The sequence below is a fragment of the Pogoniulus pusillus genome, chromosome 8, assembly GCF_015220805.1.
Source record: "Pogoniulus pusillus isolate bPogPus1 chromosome 8, bPogPus1.pri, whole genome shotgun sequence".
NCBI lineage: Eukaryota > Metazoa > Chordata > Aves > Piciformes > Lybiidae > Pogoniulus > Pogoniulus pusillus.
The window spans coordinates 10,155,034-10,171,235 of NC_087271.1; the positions used below are offsets into that span (position 1 = coordinate 10,155,034).

General features: G+C 38.1%; 1 long non-coding RNA gene across 4 annotated transcripts in view; it reads right to left on the bottom strand.

Moving 5' to 3' along the window:
• The window catches only part of LOC135177841 (uncharacterized), a 30,639-nt gene extending 16,714 nt beyond the window's left edge, over window positions 1-13,925 (bottom strand). For 2 of the 4 annotated variants that reach the window (XR_010303190.1, XR_010303191.1), the window contains exon 1: window positions 13,869-13,925. This is a non-coding gene — a long non-coding RNA (uncharacterized LOC135177841). Of the gene's footprint in view, window positions 1-6,582; window positions 6,641-13,868 lie in introns of all 4 variants that reach the window. The other 2 variants (XR_010303193.1, XR_010303192.1) reach the window with 2 other exon arrangements.
• Window positions 13,926-16,202: the final 2,277 nt, after the last annotated feature.

Below are 16,202 nucleotides of genomic sequence, written 5' to 3' on the forward strand. Positions count from 1 at the left end.
TGAAAAATGCTTTATATTTTTAATTTCAAAATAACTACAAAATTCAAACTCACCAACTAACAAAATTTCATAGCCCTAGCAGCTCCTTCCAAACTGGAACACTGACTAGTGTTAGAAGTATACACTATAAGCTGGATGTTAGGAGGAAGTTCTTCCCAGAGAGAGTGATTTGCCATTGGAATGGGCTGCCCAGGGAGGTGGTGGAGTCACCGTCCCTGGAGGCGTTCAAGAAAAGCCTGGATGAGGCACTTAGTGCCATGGGCTAGTTGATTGGACAGGGCTGGGTGCTAGGTTGGACTGGATGATCTTGGAGGCCTCTTCCAATCTGGTTAATTCTGTGATTCTATTCCATGATTTTCCATAGCGTGGATTTCCAAAGAAGCAAACACTGCCATGAAAACTACATCACACATTCCCAAACTAATTCTGCAAGTTAGTTGCTGAAAGGTATGGAGTAGTTTGGAATGACATACAGTACAGCAGACTTCAGCAAATCAAAGGATGTGTCAAATAATTTCTCTTAAAACAAATCATTCAGATTGATTTGTTCATGAGAACAGGCTGAAAAGTGAGTGAAGAACTATAAACAAAGAGAGAAGGATAAATGACAGAGTATCATATTTGGGTACCCAGACATTATTAGACTGCTTTTATTGCTGGGCTTCTTTTACCTCCTTTAGTCACGTCAGAAAATTGTATGAAAACAAAACCCTGTTACGTGTAGGAATCAGGTTTTGTATTTTTCTTACCTGGAGAGACCTGTAATGCAAAACATAACAAACAAAGCTTTTACAAAACACAGGAAGGGATTAGAAGTATTTGTGACTAGAGTTAAAAAAGAAAAGGTAGTGTTTCTGTACTAACACATAATCTTCTCTCTAGAACTGAAGATGTAAACAGAACTCATTCTGGTTTTACTATAGCTTTTCCACAGTGGGTCAGTAAAGTGGAGTAGTGGCAAGTGAGATGTGAGCTCTCATTTCTTCACATAGACACATGGAGTACTTGCAGCTTTGGAAATCATAAAAGCTGTTTCATGGGGTGCTAGAGAATAATCCTGTTATTTAGTCTGTCTCTAATCTGTGTCTTATTGAACATTTATTTTATCTGTGGCTTCACTTCACTATGAAAAAATGAATAGAAATGTAATGATTCTAAATGACTGAGCACCCAGGACTTTTATGTCTAACTGTGTCTAGCTAAGAGTGCATGCTATGAAAAAGGCACCCCCTCAGCAGTGCCTTTTAATTACGAGTGCCAAGGTAAGCATAATTCACATGAAATGAAACATAGTTATGGCCTCTAAAACGAAATCTGAAAAGTGCAGTGCTGAAATTCATGTTCAGTTGTTGGCATACTGGGAAAGAAGCGTTAATCACTGTACTTAGCTACAAGCTACACAAAGACAAATACATGGGCTGTGGAATGCGTAATGGACCTTGGTTTTGGGACAAATTCAGCTAATTACCAGTGAGATTTTCTTCATGCAGTGCTCCCTCCACCCCCACCATGGCAAAATCTCCAGACTGTCATGGAAGGATGAATGTTGTAGAGTGTGACAATCTATTCTGCCTTCGTACTGGTTTATCTCTACAGGATAGTCTGACAGGAGTCCTGGATTGATTAGGAAGGGCTAAAGGCTGAGCTAAATCTTTCAGATAGGTGTGGATGAAGGTTGAGCTAAAGCTGTCAGTTATGGATTATGATGGTTTGGATTTCAAAGCAAAAAGCAGTGAGCTATCAAGTCGTCCAATGCTACAGATTAGGCCTCATTTGTAAGGTGCATGTTAATACCTGCAGTAATATAATGCAGAAATATTTTGAATGCAAAGGCTGATTTTTGTTTTATGTGTTCTGAATGCTAGCTGAAAACACAGAACTTGGATTTTTTTTCAATATCATAATCTTGAAAAGTTCAGTAAATCTTCACAACTTTTCAGTCTGCACAACTGCTCTATTTCCATAGGCATCTGTGCTTGAAACATGGACACACTTAAGTAATATCAAGATACTGGGATCTTCACCAGCAATATTAACTAGTAGAAGCATGCCAGTTTACACCAACTTGATGTATGATTCTCTATGTTTTCACACTGTGAGTAACAACATGTTTAGCAACCATTCCTCTAAGGATATTACCCAGATGAGATAATGGTAATTTTGGTTTCTTTATTTCTGTCCATCCATAATTTTCAAATATTAACGTGTTCAGTCCTAAGATGCTGCATTTGAAGTGCAAAGTCAAATGCTACAGATCACATCTGTTGTATTTTAGAGAAATCTTTTCATTCTAATTTGCAATTAACTAAGTGAGCAGCGGTTTAAAAACACAAAATAAACAGCATGACAGTTCATAGACTGTGGGACACAAACAGAACTAACTATATTTCCAGTTGAGATTAATGAAGCACCATTAAACAGTTCCTTTTCTTGAAAACTTTCTTTTTAAAATGCATCAGAAAGAGTATCCTTAATTTTCCCTCAGTCCTTGCAATTTTGCTTTAAACCTCTGCTTGAAATGAAAGCAACCTTTTAAAAGCCACCATTCTGCCTCGGCTGAATATAATGAGTGAAATGCAAATTGATGTGTAAAAATTGCCCACAGTGCTTGATGTAAATTAAAATTACTCCTATAAATTCAGTGTTCAAATTATCTGACAACTGTTGTTGTATTAATTTTGCTGCTGAATACATTAAACAACTGCAAATTCATTTTCTCACATCACAATTACTTTAGATGCTGGTCAGGAAGTGCTACTAAATATACCTATAATAGTTTAATATTTAAAGCCTCTTTAAAAGTAAGAGATTTATCTATAGTGAATGACCTTCCTAATGTTAATATTTCTCTCACAAATTCAAACAAGCAAACAATCAAACAAAAAACTTTAATGACAAAACTTTCTCTATTGTGTGAACAAGTTGTATTTCTTTCCTAGGAAAACACCAGCATTACCCAAAGTCTTTGCTGTTCCTTACAGCAGAGCCAGAATATTTCCCAACTGCAAGTTTGCACAGCCTCCCAGAGGCATACCAGTGCAGTCACATATACTGAAACAGGTGTAGGGGTAAGGCAACACTGGAAAGACTAGAAATGTGAAATGAGCTGGGGAGCACAGAGGAGGACAGTAGCAAAAGCCAACTCTTTCAACACCTGTAATACTGCCTGGGCTTCTAGAGTAATTCTCCTATTACAAGAGGAATGTGGACATGCTGGAGCATGTCCAGAGAAGGGCCATGAGGATGATCAGAGGGCTGGAGCTCCTCTCCTATAAGGACAGACTGAAGGAGTTGAGGCTGTTCAGTCTGGAGAAGAGGAAGCTCCAAGGTGAGCTTATTGTGGCCTTCTAGTGTCTGAAGGGGGCCTACAAAAAAGCTGAGGAGGGACTTTTTAGACTATTGGGGAGTGACAGGACTAGGGGGAACAGAGCAGGAGGTGGGTAGGTTCAGACTGGATGCAAGGAGGAAGTTCTTCAGCATGAGAGTGGTGAGAGCCTGGAATGGGTTGCCCAGGGAGGTAGAGGTGTTTAAGGCCAGGCTGGATGAGGCTGTGGCCAGCCTGATCTACGGTAGAGTGTCCCTGCCCATAGCAAGGGGGTTGGAACTAGATGATCCCTGTGGTCCCTTCCAACTCTGACTGATTCCACAATTCTATGACTCCATGACTAACCCACTGTCCTGGGTGTTATATCAGGCTTCTAGCAAATATATTGTGTTCCCAGACACTCAGGTTAAAGCTGCAGGCAAGATACATTCTCTTTAATTTCCTTTTAGCCGCAGGGCATTTGAGAAAGAACTGTCAGTAGAAACCTGTTAACTTTTCACCAAAACTGTGTAAATAAAACATTTCAGTTGATTATATTTTTAAAAAGATTAAAGTTCAACTTTTTTTTTTTCATGTACATTTAGTTTCCCCTGGTTTTTTTTTTTTTTTTTTTTTTTTTTTTTTTTTTTTTGCTAATTTTCTTGGAAACATCAGAACAAAGTATTTGCAGAATATTTTTCACCAGCCCTGTGTTTATACTGTGCAAAGACTTTCATCACTTCACAATTTTCTACCTTTGGACAGGATAGTTTTCATTAAACTAACTCTATGACTGCAGTTCTTTTTCTGTGTCATATCCTGTTCTTGTCACGTGTATGAAGTCAGAGACAAAGAAAGTGTTCAGATGCCAAAATAGCTTTGCAACTGAGACTGCCTGCTAAGTCAAATCATTTCACAGAAACATTCAGTTTGCCAGTTTCAATGATTATGTCCAACAAGTACTGAACTGCAAAAGACATTTTGTGATTAATATGTCAGTGTAACTTCAGTGTATAGTTTAAGGATTCACTGTAGTGAACACCTTCCCTTATGTCTCTATTTCCAGCTAAATAAGAGGGAAAGCAGATGCCGAATGTATTTCAGTATCACAGTATCATCAGGGTTGGAAGAGACCTCACAGATCATCAAGTCCAACCCTTTACCACAGAGCTCAAGGCTAGACCATGGCACCAAGTGCCACGTCCAACCTTGCCTTGAACTGCCCCAGGGACGGCAACTCCACCACCTCCCCGGGCAGCCCATTCCAGTGTCCAATGACTCTCTCAGTGAAGAACTTTCTCCTCACCTCAAGCCTAAATCTCCCCTGGCCCAGCCTGAGGCTGTGTCCTCTCGTTCTGGCACTGGCCACCTGAGAGAAGAGAGCAAACCCATCCTGGCCACAACCACCCCTCAGGTAGTTGTAGACATGTACAGCTTGCATCTCCTTCACAGTCTGGCTGAGGTAGTCTTACTTTAATTGAAGGATTCATCCAGCTCACAAAAGATTTTAACAGAAATTCTTCAGTGTTGACTGATTTTGAAAGTATTACTGAAGCTGAAGAAAATTGCCAAGTCAAGTCACATACGTAATTCACCACACTTTACACCTTACTTCATTTTCATACCACAACTTGTTTATCACAAGACAACTCTGTTTAAAGTGGAAAAAAATATTTCTATATTCACTGTAGAAGTCAATGATAAGCAGGAAAATAGATATTAAATTCTCCTTTTCCCAGGTGATATCACTGAATATCACCAAAATACTTACCTTTCCAAACTCTGAATCAATTCCTTTAGACTTTTGTAAATGTTTACAGTGGGATTTGATTACTTTTGCCTCTAGTCTCTTACCCATCTCTTCTGCCAGCTGAGTTCTTAAATGCCAAGGGAAACAAACAAAAAAATCCCTTTCTGTCCTTCCACCAGCAAATCACTTTCATCCCTGTTTATCTTACAACAACCAACTTCAAGGTAAATTTGTTGTAACTTCCAGTACTGACTTTCTCCTCTTTCCTTTGTCACTATCACCAGACACACATCCCCTCCCCACACACCCAAAATGAGTTGAAAAAGATTGTACACCACACACGCTCAAAATTAGTTGAAAAGATGGCATGTACCAAAGACAATCTATTTCCTTATTGTTGAAGGGGAAAAGCAACTTTGTGATTCGAGCTTCTTCCCATAAACCCTGGCAGGTTAGTTCTGTATTTTAACTTCTACTCCTGAGGCTTTTAAAGATATCTGTAACCTGTGGCTGCAGACTTCGACACTTTGACAGGCCAAGCTCTCTGCTAGCACAATTCTCTTGATTTCTCTGGATTTAGTTTAACATGAGATTTGCCCTCTCTGTGACTCTGTACATCACTGAAATACTTTAAAAGGTTAGAGCATATGGATAAACCTGCCAGGACTTCACAACTTAACATATCCTGGAGAGACCTGATGTTATATGATAGAAGAATCTGCATCTGAAGCAGCAGCAGAAACAATACTGGCTTGATGAAATTAGTAGTGTTGAGTGCTCAGAGTTTAATGGGCAAAGATTGTTTTCTTAGTAGAACAGAAATGGAAGAGTGAAAGTTTGAACAAAAATGTAGTTGTTTTCTACAAAGACATTCCTACTACATACAAACTTAAGTAGAAATATCTCTAATTTCAGTTTCTTATCTGAGGCTCCCTTAAAAGCAATGTGCTACTCATTTCTATTTTCCACTCTAAAACATTTTTCAGCCTAATTTAAGAATGCAAGAGTAACAAAGCAAGAAATTAGCTTGTCTTTAGGCACTGTAAAACAATGTGGACCTTCTGAAGACAGTGAAATGGTATCATTTAGGTAACACTGATTACTTTTTTTCTTAAAGTAGAAATTAGCTACAGTTTAATGAGTTAATGTCCAACTCACATTTTTCTGTCTCTCTACATGATTCTTACAAACTTAGTCAACTTCCTTTCACCTTACTTTCTTCAAATCAAGATGAACCACTATAAAATGAAATTACTGAACACTATAGGCAACAGTGCTTTCCTTGCTAGTCCCTGCTATGAGAGAACAGCAAAAAGAAATAATTAGAACACAAAGGCAGCAGAATCACATAGAACCTATCATTTGCCATCCAAAAATAATTACATTGTTATCATGGCAGTGGGAAAGTACTAGTCTTCATTGCTAGTAACTCTCTTTGGGCCCCTATCTTTACAGGGACTATAGCACTTAAGTCATTAATGTATAATAAATTTGCAGAAGTGAGTAAATAGGATCGATCTTATTTTACCTCTTTCATTACCTTTTCCACTAAAGAGACAAAACTGCCTGTATTTAATGGCTTTCCTCTTCTCCATGCAAAGAAAGAAAGTTATACCTCAGTTAATTACAAGGTGCCTTGGTTTACTTGCACGGCAAAGCATGATGTCTCAGTGAGAAATTGTAAATATGAAAACATATCCAAAGTGCTTTCTAAACAGAACTGGACCTCAGCATATGTGCGTTTACTTGTGTTATATCTATAGTCCTACATCTCTTTAAGACATTCACTCCCACAATATAAGTTCACCAGGTGCACTTCCCAGTTTTCACCCCTGCAAATCACAAGTGTGTCTTAATTCACACAGATCGCACAGGAAGAATGTCAACCTATTTCATACATATAGATACAGACAGTGAGCTGTCACTGTGCTTGGAGCTGTCTCCAGTAAAACAAAGGAAAGTTATGCTCTAGCTGAGGGAGCTCATAAGAAAGTGAGAGATAAAGTAGATGCCTAGTGTGGATAAGGTATTTCTGTTACCACAGTGTTTCTGAAACATGACACACATTCTTTCTAAACTTGTAATTTACCATTAGCATTATTTCTTATTCTTTACTGCATCTTAAAACTGAAACAAAGGGAAATTGAAAAGTTCATGAAAGCAAAATCAAGCCTTAAGTGTATTCATCACACAAACAACTTTATCCCTTGGTATTTCATGCTCCAATTCAAACAACACATCTGGTCATAACTGCATGCATGACTGTAAGATTACTACAGGCGATAAATTTATGCCTATGAGTGCTGGAAACATTGTAGAAAGACAAAGAGAAAACATTTAAGTGGGAAGACCTTGTAAATGCATACATTTCAGACTTGGAAATCACAGAATCACGGAATTAACCAGGTTGAAAAAGACGTCTGAGGTTATCATGCCCAACCTATCACCTAACACCTTCTGATTAACTAAACCATGCCACTATCTCATCCAGCCTCCTTTTAAACACCTCCAGGGATGGAGACTCCACCACATTCCCAGGCAGTCCAATCACTCTTGCTGTGAAAACCTTCTTTCTAACATCCAGCTTAAACATCTCCTGGTGCAGTTTGAGACTGTGTCCTTTTGTTCTGTCACTGGTTGCCTGGGAGAAGAGATCAACTCCCACTTGGCTACAATCTCCTTTCAGGTAGTTGTAGAGAGCAGTAAGGTCTTCCCTGAGCCTCCTCTTCTCCAGGCTAAACAACCCCAGTTCCCTCAGCAGCTTCTCACAGGGCTGTGCTTCAGCCCCCTCATCAGCCTTTTTGCCCTTCTCTGGACATAGCAACATTTTTTTTTCTAATTCAAAGTCAAGATATTTCTGTCCCTAACGCTGGCTGTGTTGATGGTCTATCACACAATTTATCTGGAGAAAAGAAATCCTTTTTTAAAACTTCAAATTTCAATCTCCAAGTAATCAGTACTTAGATGATGACCATAAATCCCAGCTTCCATAATGCTGTGTGACCAACTTCCTCTAACAGTTCTGCTCTGGGTTTCTGCCTCACTAAAAAACAAACAAACAAACAAACAAAAAACTTTCACACATACATCTCAGGTGTAGAGTTTCAAAGTTTAAAGCTGAGAAATCATAGAATCACAGAATCAACCAGGTTGGAAGAGACCTCCAAGATCATCCAGTCCAACCTAGCACCCAGCCCTATCCAGTCAACTAGACCATGGCACTAAGTGCCTCATCCAGTCTTTTCTTGAAGACCCCCAGGGACGGTGCCTCCACCACCTCCCTGGGCAGCCCATTCCAATGGGAAATCACTCTCTCTGTCAAGAACTTCTTCCTAATATCCAGCCTAACCCTACCCTGACACAATGTTGGGGTTTATTTCATAATACTAGAATATTAAGTAATTTATATGTGTTCCATCAGTGCTCTATAAAATCTTCCTTCCCCATAACATTGCATATTTCTCCCCGCACCCAGTGGCATCAATATGTGCATGGCAGCTGTCCCACATTGTATCCTTCCAGAAAACATTGTGTAGAACAGGATAAAATTAGTGGAGAGCAGCTTGTACTCTGAGAAGCATGAATATCCTGAAGAAAGAGTAAGATGGGAACCCCCTTCAGGCAATTGAGCTGGAAGATTGTGCCTATGACTAGTAAGGAAAATATCAACGACTTTCAGCAAGGGCTCTGTCTTGACCCAAGAACTCAATATGGTGAAGCTTCATTGCCTTTGCCATTCTCTTTATTGCAAATCTACTAAGCTTATACTAATGCACAAGGAGAAATTTACAGAGCTCCTAGAAATTACGTCTATAAATGAAACAGAACTATTTGATGTTAGAGCAGTGCTGTTGGTTAATATAGCATTGAGCACAGTGTCTGGAAAGGATTTTTATTTTAATGCCATATTCTAAAATGTGATTTTGCTTTTTCACTTTTATTAATGTCCTGTACTGTGTATTCTTTCACGGAATTGCCTCCTCCTTCATAAAGAACTTCCTGACTGAACTTGCTACCTATGACTTCGCTCAATACAAAGTTATTTGAGCAGAATGAACACACAGACCTGCTGCTCATTGTTTTATGTATCTTTATGTTAGTTTCAAGGCATTTAAAGGAGTATTTAGATTGAGAGAGATCCCCTTCTCCTTATGCAACTCTTATGCTCACAGCTTCACTTACTGCAATGACATTCTTGTGTGTAATAGACTGTAAAGAGCTGAAAATGTTGCCATTACCATTTCCTGATGACGATTCCAGATCTAATCAATTTTAACTTGATGTTGCAATGAGCCTGGGGGTATCCAAACACCTTTTTCCAATTTAACAGGACCAATTGAATTTGCTGAACCAAATAGAGATACCTACCATCAGCAAGCATCAGACTGACTTACACTGCACATCCACATGAAGGAACAAGCACTCCTGGGAGCAGGACTATTTCCATGTTTATGCTACTCAGTAGGTGGGTAGCAAGTCAAGCCCATTGTAAATGGTCCTGCTAAAGCTAAACTAAAACAGAAAAATTATCTTGGAAAATGAAGTGGGAATGTTTTGGAAAAAAATCTCTTCTAATGAAATGCCATGGGGATGAGTTATTGAATAAGAATAAGGACAATTGCAAAGGGATTTTCACAGAAAAGACAGTTTTCTAAACAATTCTGTCAGTCTCAAGGCATAAGTCTGACACTCTCTGACTTTCATTCTGTCTATATTTTATTTTATTTCCTTGGAGCTTAAGAATCCCACAGAGACCAGAGATTTGGGGGGGTTTCTGTTGTTTGGTTGGGTTGGTTTGGTTTTTCATTTAAGGAAGTTATGTCAAAAACTGAAAAAAAATCTGAAGAAAACTTGAGGATTTCAACAATTTGATAAAACATTTTCATTCAGAACTAAAGTTTTTATGTCCTTGAAAGTGCTTTTGTAATGAGATAGATACTTTTTTTTCATTTGAATAACAATATCTGTCCTTTTACTTAGCTTTGTCATGGATTTTTTACTTCCCAAACACTGTATCAGTCAATAGATGTTCAATAATATACATTATTACTGCAGTACATACAGCAGTGTTTTCTGCCTAGAGACAAAATATGAGATTTGTTAACCCATTTTGGACACAGTTTCATTAAGAGTTTTGTTAATCCCTCTGAGGTGTTTCATAGGTTTTAATTCATAAAGATTGCATCTAAATGTGCAAATGACATATTTCTATTTCTTAAGATATCTTAAGATAGCAGCAGAGGTGTATCACTATGTTACTGAGTACGTAAAGCAGTCGCTAATAAATTGCCAAACCTCCCCACCCCCCCCCCCCCAATTTACTTCTGTGATTTATTTATCATAAATAAATCGTTGCTTTAAAAAAGAGAAAAGGCATACTGCAGAGAATAAATTGCACAGGTGATAATGCCACTTCTCAGGAGTTCAACTGCCTAATTCAGTAACTTGAAGATCTTAGAACTCTTCATAGAAACATTCCTTAGCTTTATAACTTTCCAAAATCAGTAATACTAGTCCTTTCCATAGGAAAATGCTTAAACATTTTAATTCACAGACTAAAGCTGAAACTCACTTGGATCCACTACCTTCATTTTACTGACTGTGAGCAGGAACACAGGAAAGCTAAACAGGATTCCTCAAGTCACTGTCAAATATACCCCCCACATTCAAAACACCTAATTGCAGGACTGTCTTCCACTTCCAGTTAATAAAAATTATATTAAATTCTTTAAGATTCTTCCTCCTCTTAGACTCTTTATGCATTGCTTTCCCTGGGTGGTGCAGAGTCTATAAAAGTATGAAATACAAGATGTTCAAAATGGTTTACCTAAAGTAAGTGCGAAATCAATGTTGAAGTTGTCATATAATCTTGTAGACCCTTCAGTCTAAAAATTTAGGTTGCAATAATGTTTCTAAGGTACCTGAAAATACAAATGGATACTACCTAGAAGTCAATGAAGCTGCTGAACTGAAAGGGCAACCTTCAAGACTGGATCAATATATCATGCAACATTATAAACATGACTGTTGTTACATTTCTGTCTGAGGTCAGCCTCTATTAATCAGAAACAGGAAAACAAACAGGGAAGTACTTAGTAGCATAGAATCTTTTTTGAGGGAAAAGAACAAAATACACTTCTTTTTCCATCAGCAATAAACCAGAAATGGAGACCAAGCTTACAAAAAATGACAAGTTCTACACACATGCTCCCAAGAATGTTCAAAAGGCTTAACTTTTAAGAAATTAATATTGTAGAAAACCCAAAGAGGGAGAGGCTGAGTAATGAAAATAAAAGAATGTTTGCAGAACACATTCTGCTCTTAACATGAACATTTTAGATCTCCAGGGTGTTGCGCATCCTAGGCCACATACCATGAAACTAAATTAGTACCTGTCAGAGTCAATGAGACCATTGCTTCTGACATTGATGAGCTTTGGTTTAGGGTATATTTTCAGTGTAGAATTGACAATGCATAAAAATACAAGAGAGTCTATTCAGACATCTAGTGTCTGTTCCCACTTTTATTAGTACTCTATTGCCTGGCCTTAGGCAACTGCTACCCTCGTTATGCTTTAGCTTCCCCAACATGGGAACACTTTTTTGACTGGGGACTGTAAAGCACAATAAAATCACGTGTAAGTGTAGAGGCTCACGTAATGACTTCCCTCTGAAATGGGTAATTTGCAGATAACACTACTATATATAGTGACCAACAGATGAACATCACAAATTTTCAACGCTGTGTAAGAATCAGCTTGCAGCTAAAAACCTTGCTATCCATTAAGCATCTCTTGCAGACATAGTCTAGCTAAGGGGTTACTGAGTCTAACTTCCACTCCACTATCTCCTTCCAGACTTTCAAATTATATTTGTCACCTGGCCATGCCATAAATAATCCACAAAAGCAGCTCTGCAACATAGGTAACATTGATAATGAAACATTACTTTCTAACTGAATGGAACACAATTTAACCAGTAGTAAAGGTGCAATTAATGAAGCAGGACTCCTCATGAGAGTATTAAATGGCTGTCATTAAAGTAGCATACAGAGGTAAACAGCTTTTATCATGTTACATAGAAGGTGAGCAAATAAGAAAGCAAGATTTTACACATTCACATTTTAATGAGGTTCTTACTAAAGCAGAGGGAAAAAGTCAATACCAAAAAAGCTTGTTTTCATGATTTTATATCCTGTGAAAAACACCCAACCTTTGCTAAGGAACATAGCCAAATTTATGCTATGCAAGGAAGCTGTAACAGAGGCAATAAAACACCAACTGTGCAAATATTACTGTCAGAAGCTGGATCAACATTTGTGCAAACACATAATATACATCCCTTCTAGTTAGGCAAAAATGGGACTCACACATTTGGAGATCATGAAAATAAAATGTAAACAACCAACAACAAAAAAAACCCAAACCACAAATCACTAAAACATCAACAAACCAAAACACAAAAACAAACCTACACTTCAGAGTTTACTGACTGAGCATCTAACAGAATTTCTTGACCTTCTGCTTCTTAAGGTCTTGACTATTTGAGCTAAAAAGGAAATCTATTTGTTAAAATTACTTGCTTTTCTCAACATTTGATGCTTGGATCATTTTCAGTAGGCGTATGGCAGATAAACTGAAGGCTGAAGAATCTTAGTTTGCATTCAAATTGCCTGATGTGAGATACAAAATTTGAACGCAGCCTTTGAATTGAAAAGATGTTTCCAAAGAAAACACAAAAAATGGACAATTTAGGGGAAAAAGGACATGCTTATAATTCTGGTTTTAATATAAATTCCAGAAATGTTTTACTACTTTTTTTTTTTTTTTGCATTTTTTTTTTTGCTTCAGAAAACGGTGGTTTAAATCTGGAAGCCTAAAAACTGAACACCAGTCTTTATTTTTAAGACACAGGAAAAGGAAAATTTGATGCCCACAGATTTTACGCTACATATAGGAACTGTGACCCATAGTAATACCAACTGTTATTTTGCCTCAAGAAAGATATTGCTAAATCTTTGTAAAGATAGTCACATTCTGCTTCCCATAACATTTTCCATGATTTCAAGCTAATCCTGTTAGACAGGCATACTGAGAGCAGAATTTTAACCATTAGTTTCTATTCAGTTAGATTTACCACAAGAACTCTCTCCTTTACAGCCAAGCTCATACACCAAATACAACTGTCTACTCAGAAACCAAACACTAATGGCATGTAAGTGTAATTAATCTTCATTTCAGTGACTGCCAAACCTTTTATACATGCTTATACCTATATTTAAGAACCTTTTAATAAATCACTGAAGGACCTGAGGTATTTTACTTATTCTCCTTTCCAGTGACAATTAACCATAGAAAATTAATGGATTGAGCCCATTTCACTACTTTTTTTTTTCATTGGAAAAATCTGACAAAAGTTGTTAATCACATGTACCAGTATGAGCTCTCCAACATCCCTTCTCCCTTCTGTTTTTTTGGTTTTGTTTGTTTGTTTTCTCTGTGTCTAGTTTAAATTTCCAGAGACTCAGATAAATTTGATAGAACTAATAACAATTTTATAAAGTGCCCTTCCCTCTTCCCCTTCTTTCCCCAAAGAAAGGGATTAGATGGAGAGAGAGAGAGAAGTAAGAACACCCAAATCAATGAAAACTCAGTCGATTTGGAAGTTAAAAAGTTTAACAAAAACTTTTTTAAAAAGGTATCTGAGGTAAGGAAGTTACAAAAGGTTAGGGAAGGGGGGAAAAATAGCAAATACAAAATGTATAAAGACAACCTGATTGTGATGGCCACATGTTGAAACAAAGAGAACCCAGAACCTGATGGTAATGCTGGTATGCAGGGAGCAGGGAATGCAGGGAGATGCAGACAGTGGTGCAGAAAGGGAGTGAAACAAGCAGTCCCCCTGATTTTATGGGACAGGAAGGGGGAGCGGGCTAACCATCACCTGGTGGTATTCAGACCCACCCCTGGGAGGGGTCAAGGCCACCTAGGGTTCAGGGTTACTCCCCCTGGAGTTTTAACCCTATACCCTCTGCAGTACAAATGCGCTACAGATACACTGGTGCATGAGCACCTCAAAGAGAGACACACTTTAATTCAGATATGAAACATCAGGAAAAAAACAAACCTCTTCAGATGCCTACAGGGAGAATTATGAAAGTCCAGGTTTTCAAAAATGTTGGGCACTGCCCATTCCAGTTAACTAAAGTATACATACAACAGAGAACAAACACCTCCTGATACCTGCAATCACTACCTCCCATTCTCATCCTCTTTACAAAAGGCACAGAAATGCAAAAAAAATGCAGCCAATTACCAGAGTGGAAGTTTAAATGGATGCATTGAACGTGCAAATGGACAACTTTTAAAAGGTGATTGATGTCTCCTATATGTACACATGGCTTCACAAGATCAGCATTAATGCACTGTTAACAAGTGTTCCATCATTTGATTTTAGGCTCACTGAGAAACTGGATTAAAGATTCAAGCCTGAGTCCTGACATCTTTCTATGCAAATGTAACAAAATTGTTTAGGATTCAAACATGAAAGACAGCTCATTATATACACTAAAGTCTCATTATATATACTAAAGTCTTTATTTTTGTTCCAAGCTGATTTTCTGACAGCTCTTGATTTACTAGTCTTTAAAAGTAGAAAGAATTCTTCATCTTAGGTTAAGAGCCTGTTTGCCTCTGCAAAACAAATCCATGAGAATTAGCCAATGATTTTTTTTTTAATTCTTATAATGCTACTATATATAGCAACTAAAAGCTTTGTGGATCACAATAGCTGAAAATATCAGTAAGGTGTGAAACAAAAGAAGGGGAGCTCTCTAAGACCTCTATTCCATTCAGCTGTATTTCATCCTCACTTAGCCTGCGCCATTCACTTATTTTGGCATTGAAGAACTGAGTGGATGGACAAAGAGGATAGACAAACACACACAACAGGTGCTAGTAGAGAGTTTACTGTCAAAGCAATATTCCACAAACACTATTAAGATCTGTGCTAAAGATATTCAAATTTATAATTGAGTACAAAATAACCCCAGCAAAACAAAACAATGCACAACCAGCCATCCAGTTAATCAAGAACAGAAATTAGCTTTATCACTTCAAATGTCAGTTAAACAAAAAGATATCTGTTAGTGCTGAAGATCTGTTGCAGAAGCATGCCTCATGTGATCAGATTTCAGTGTGGAGACACATATTGTGCAAGGCAGATACTGCACACAATCTTAAAGCTTAGAGGTCTTATTTTGAATTGAATAATTCCAAAAGCATTAGTTTTGAAGGTGTGCTAGTTTGAAGCAAGCTAGAATGTTTTGGTAAAAGAACTAGATAACGGGCAGTGAAATGAAAACAATTGATGTCAACTTCTCTCACAGTCTCGCTGAGAGCTCTGGGAAGAAGAAGAAAACATTTCTCCATTTTGTTTCTCACTCTTGCTTTTGCCTTTGACCTGGTCACATCTCATTAACCCTGCTCCTACTAACCTTGCTCCCTAACCTCTTGGCTGCACCTCTCTTCTTCCTGAGAACTGGGGTAAGGTTGAGAGGGCCGGGGGGAGGTGTTGGGGTGGTTTGAGAGCCCCTCCTGGGGACTCAGGTTTCTGGGAGGGGAGTTGTGCTTCTGTATTGTTTATCCTTTGTATATTTCTGTATATAACTGTATATAACTGTATATATTGTAAATAGCTGCTTGTAAATTCTGCTAGCTGTAAATAAATTGCTTCATCTATATTCCCAGGGTCCATCTGAGTTAGCTGGGGCAAATTCAAAAGTGTGGGGGGGCGGGGTAACCCCCAAACCATCACAGAAGGCACTAAAAGGAACCTGATCTCAGATAATTTCCTGTGGTTAGGACAGAGTCCTGAAAAATATTTTGGCATATTTGGTTTGGTAGAACATCTCTGTTTTTCTAATCTCTCCCCAGAGAGATTTTAAAAAAACACAGACTCAGTCATACAGAGCCCTTTGTGAACAAGCTTCTCTTGCTATGAGAAAAGCTGCATTGTGGCTGCCAATTTACTCTCACCTTACCCATTCAGCACAGCACAAGGTGGCAGCTTCAAGCAGCCAAATCTCTCTCTCTCTCTTTTTTTCACCAAGAGAAAGTGGAACCTCTCCTGCAGATATGTACTAGCCTAC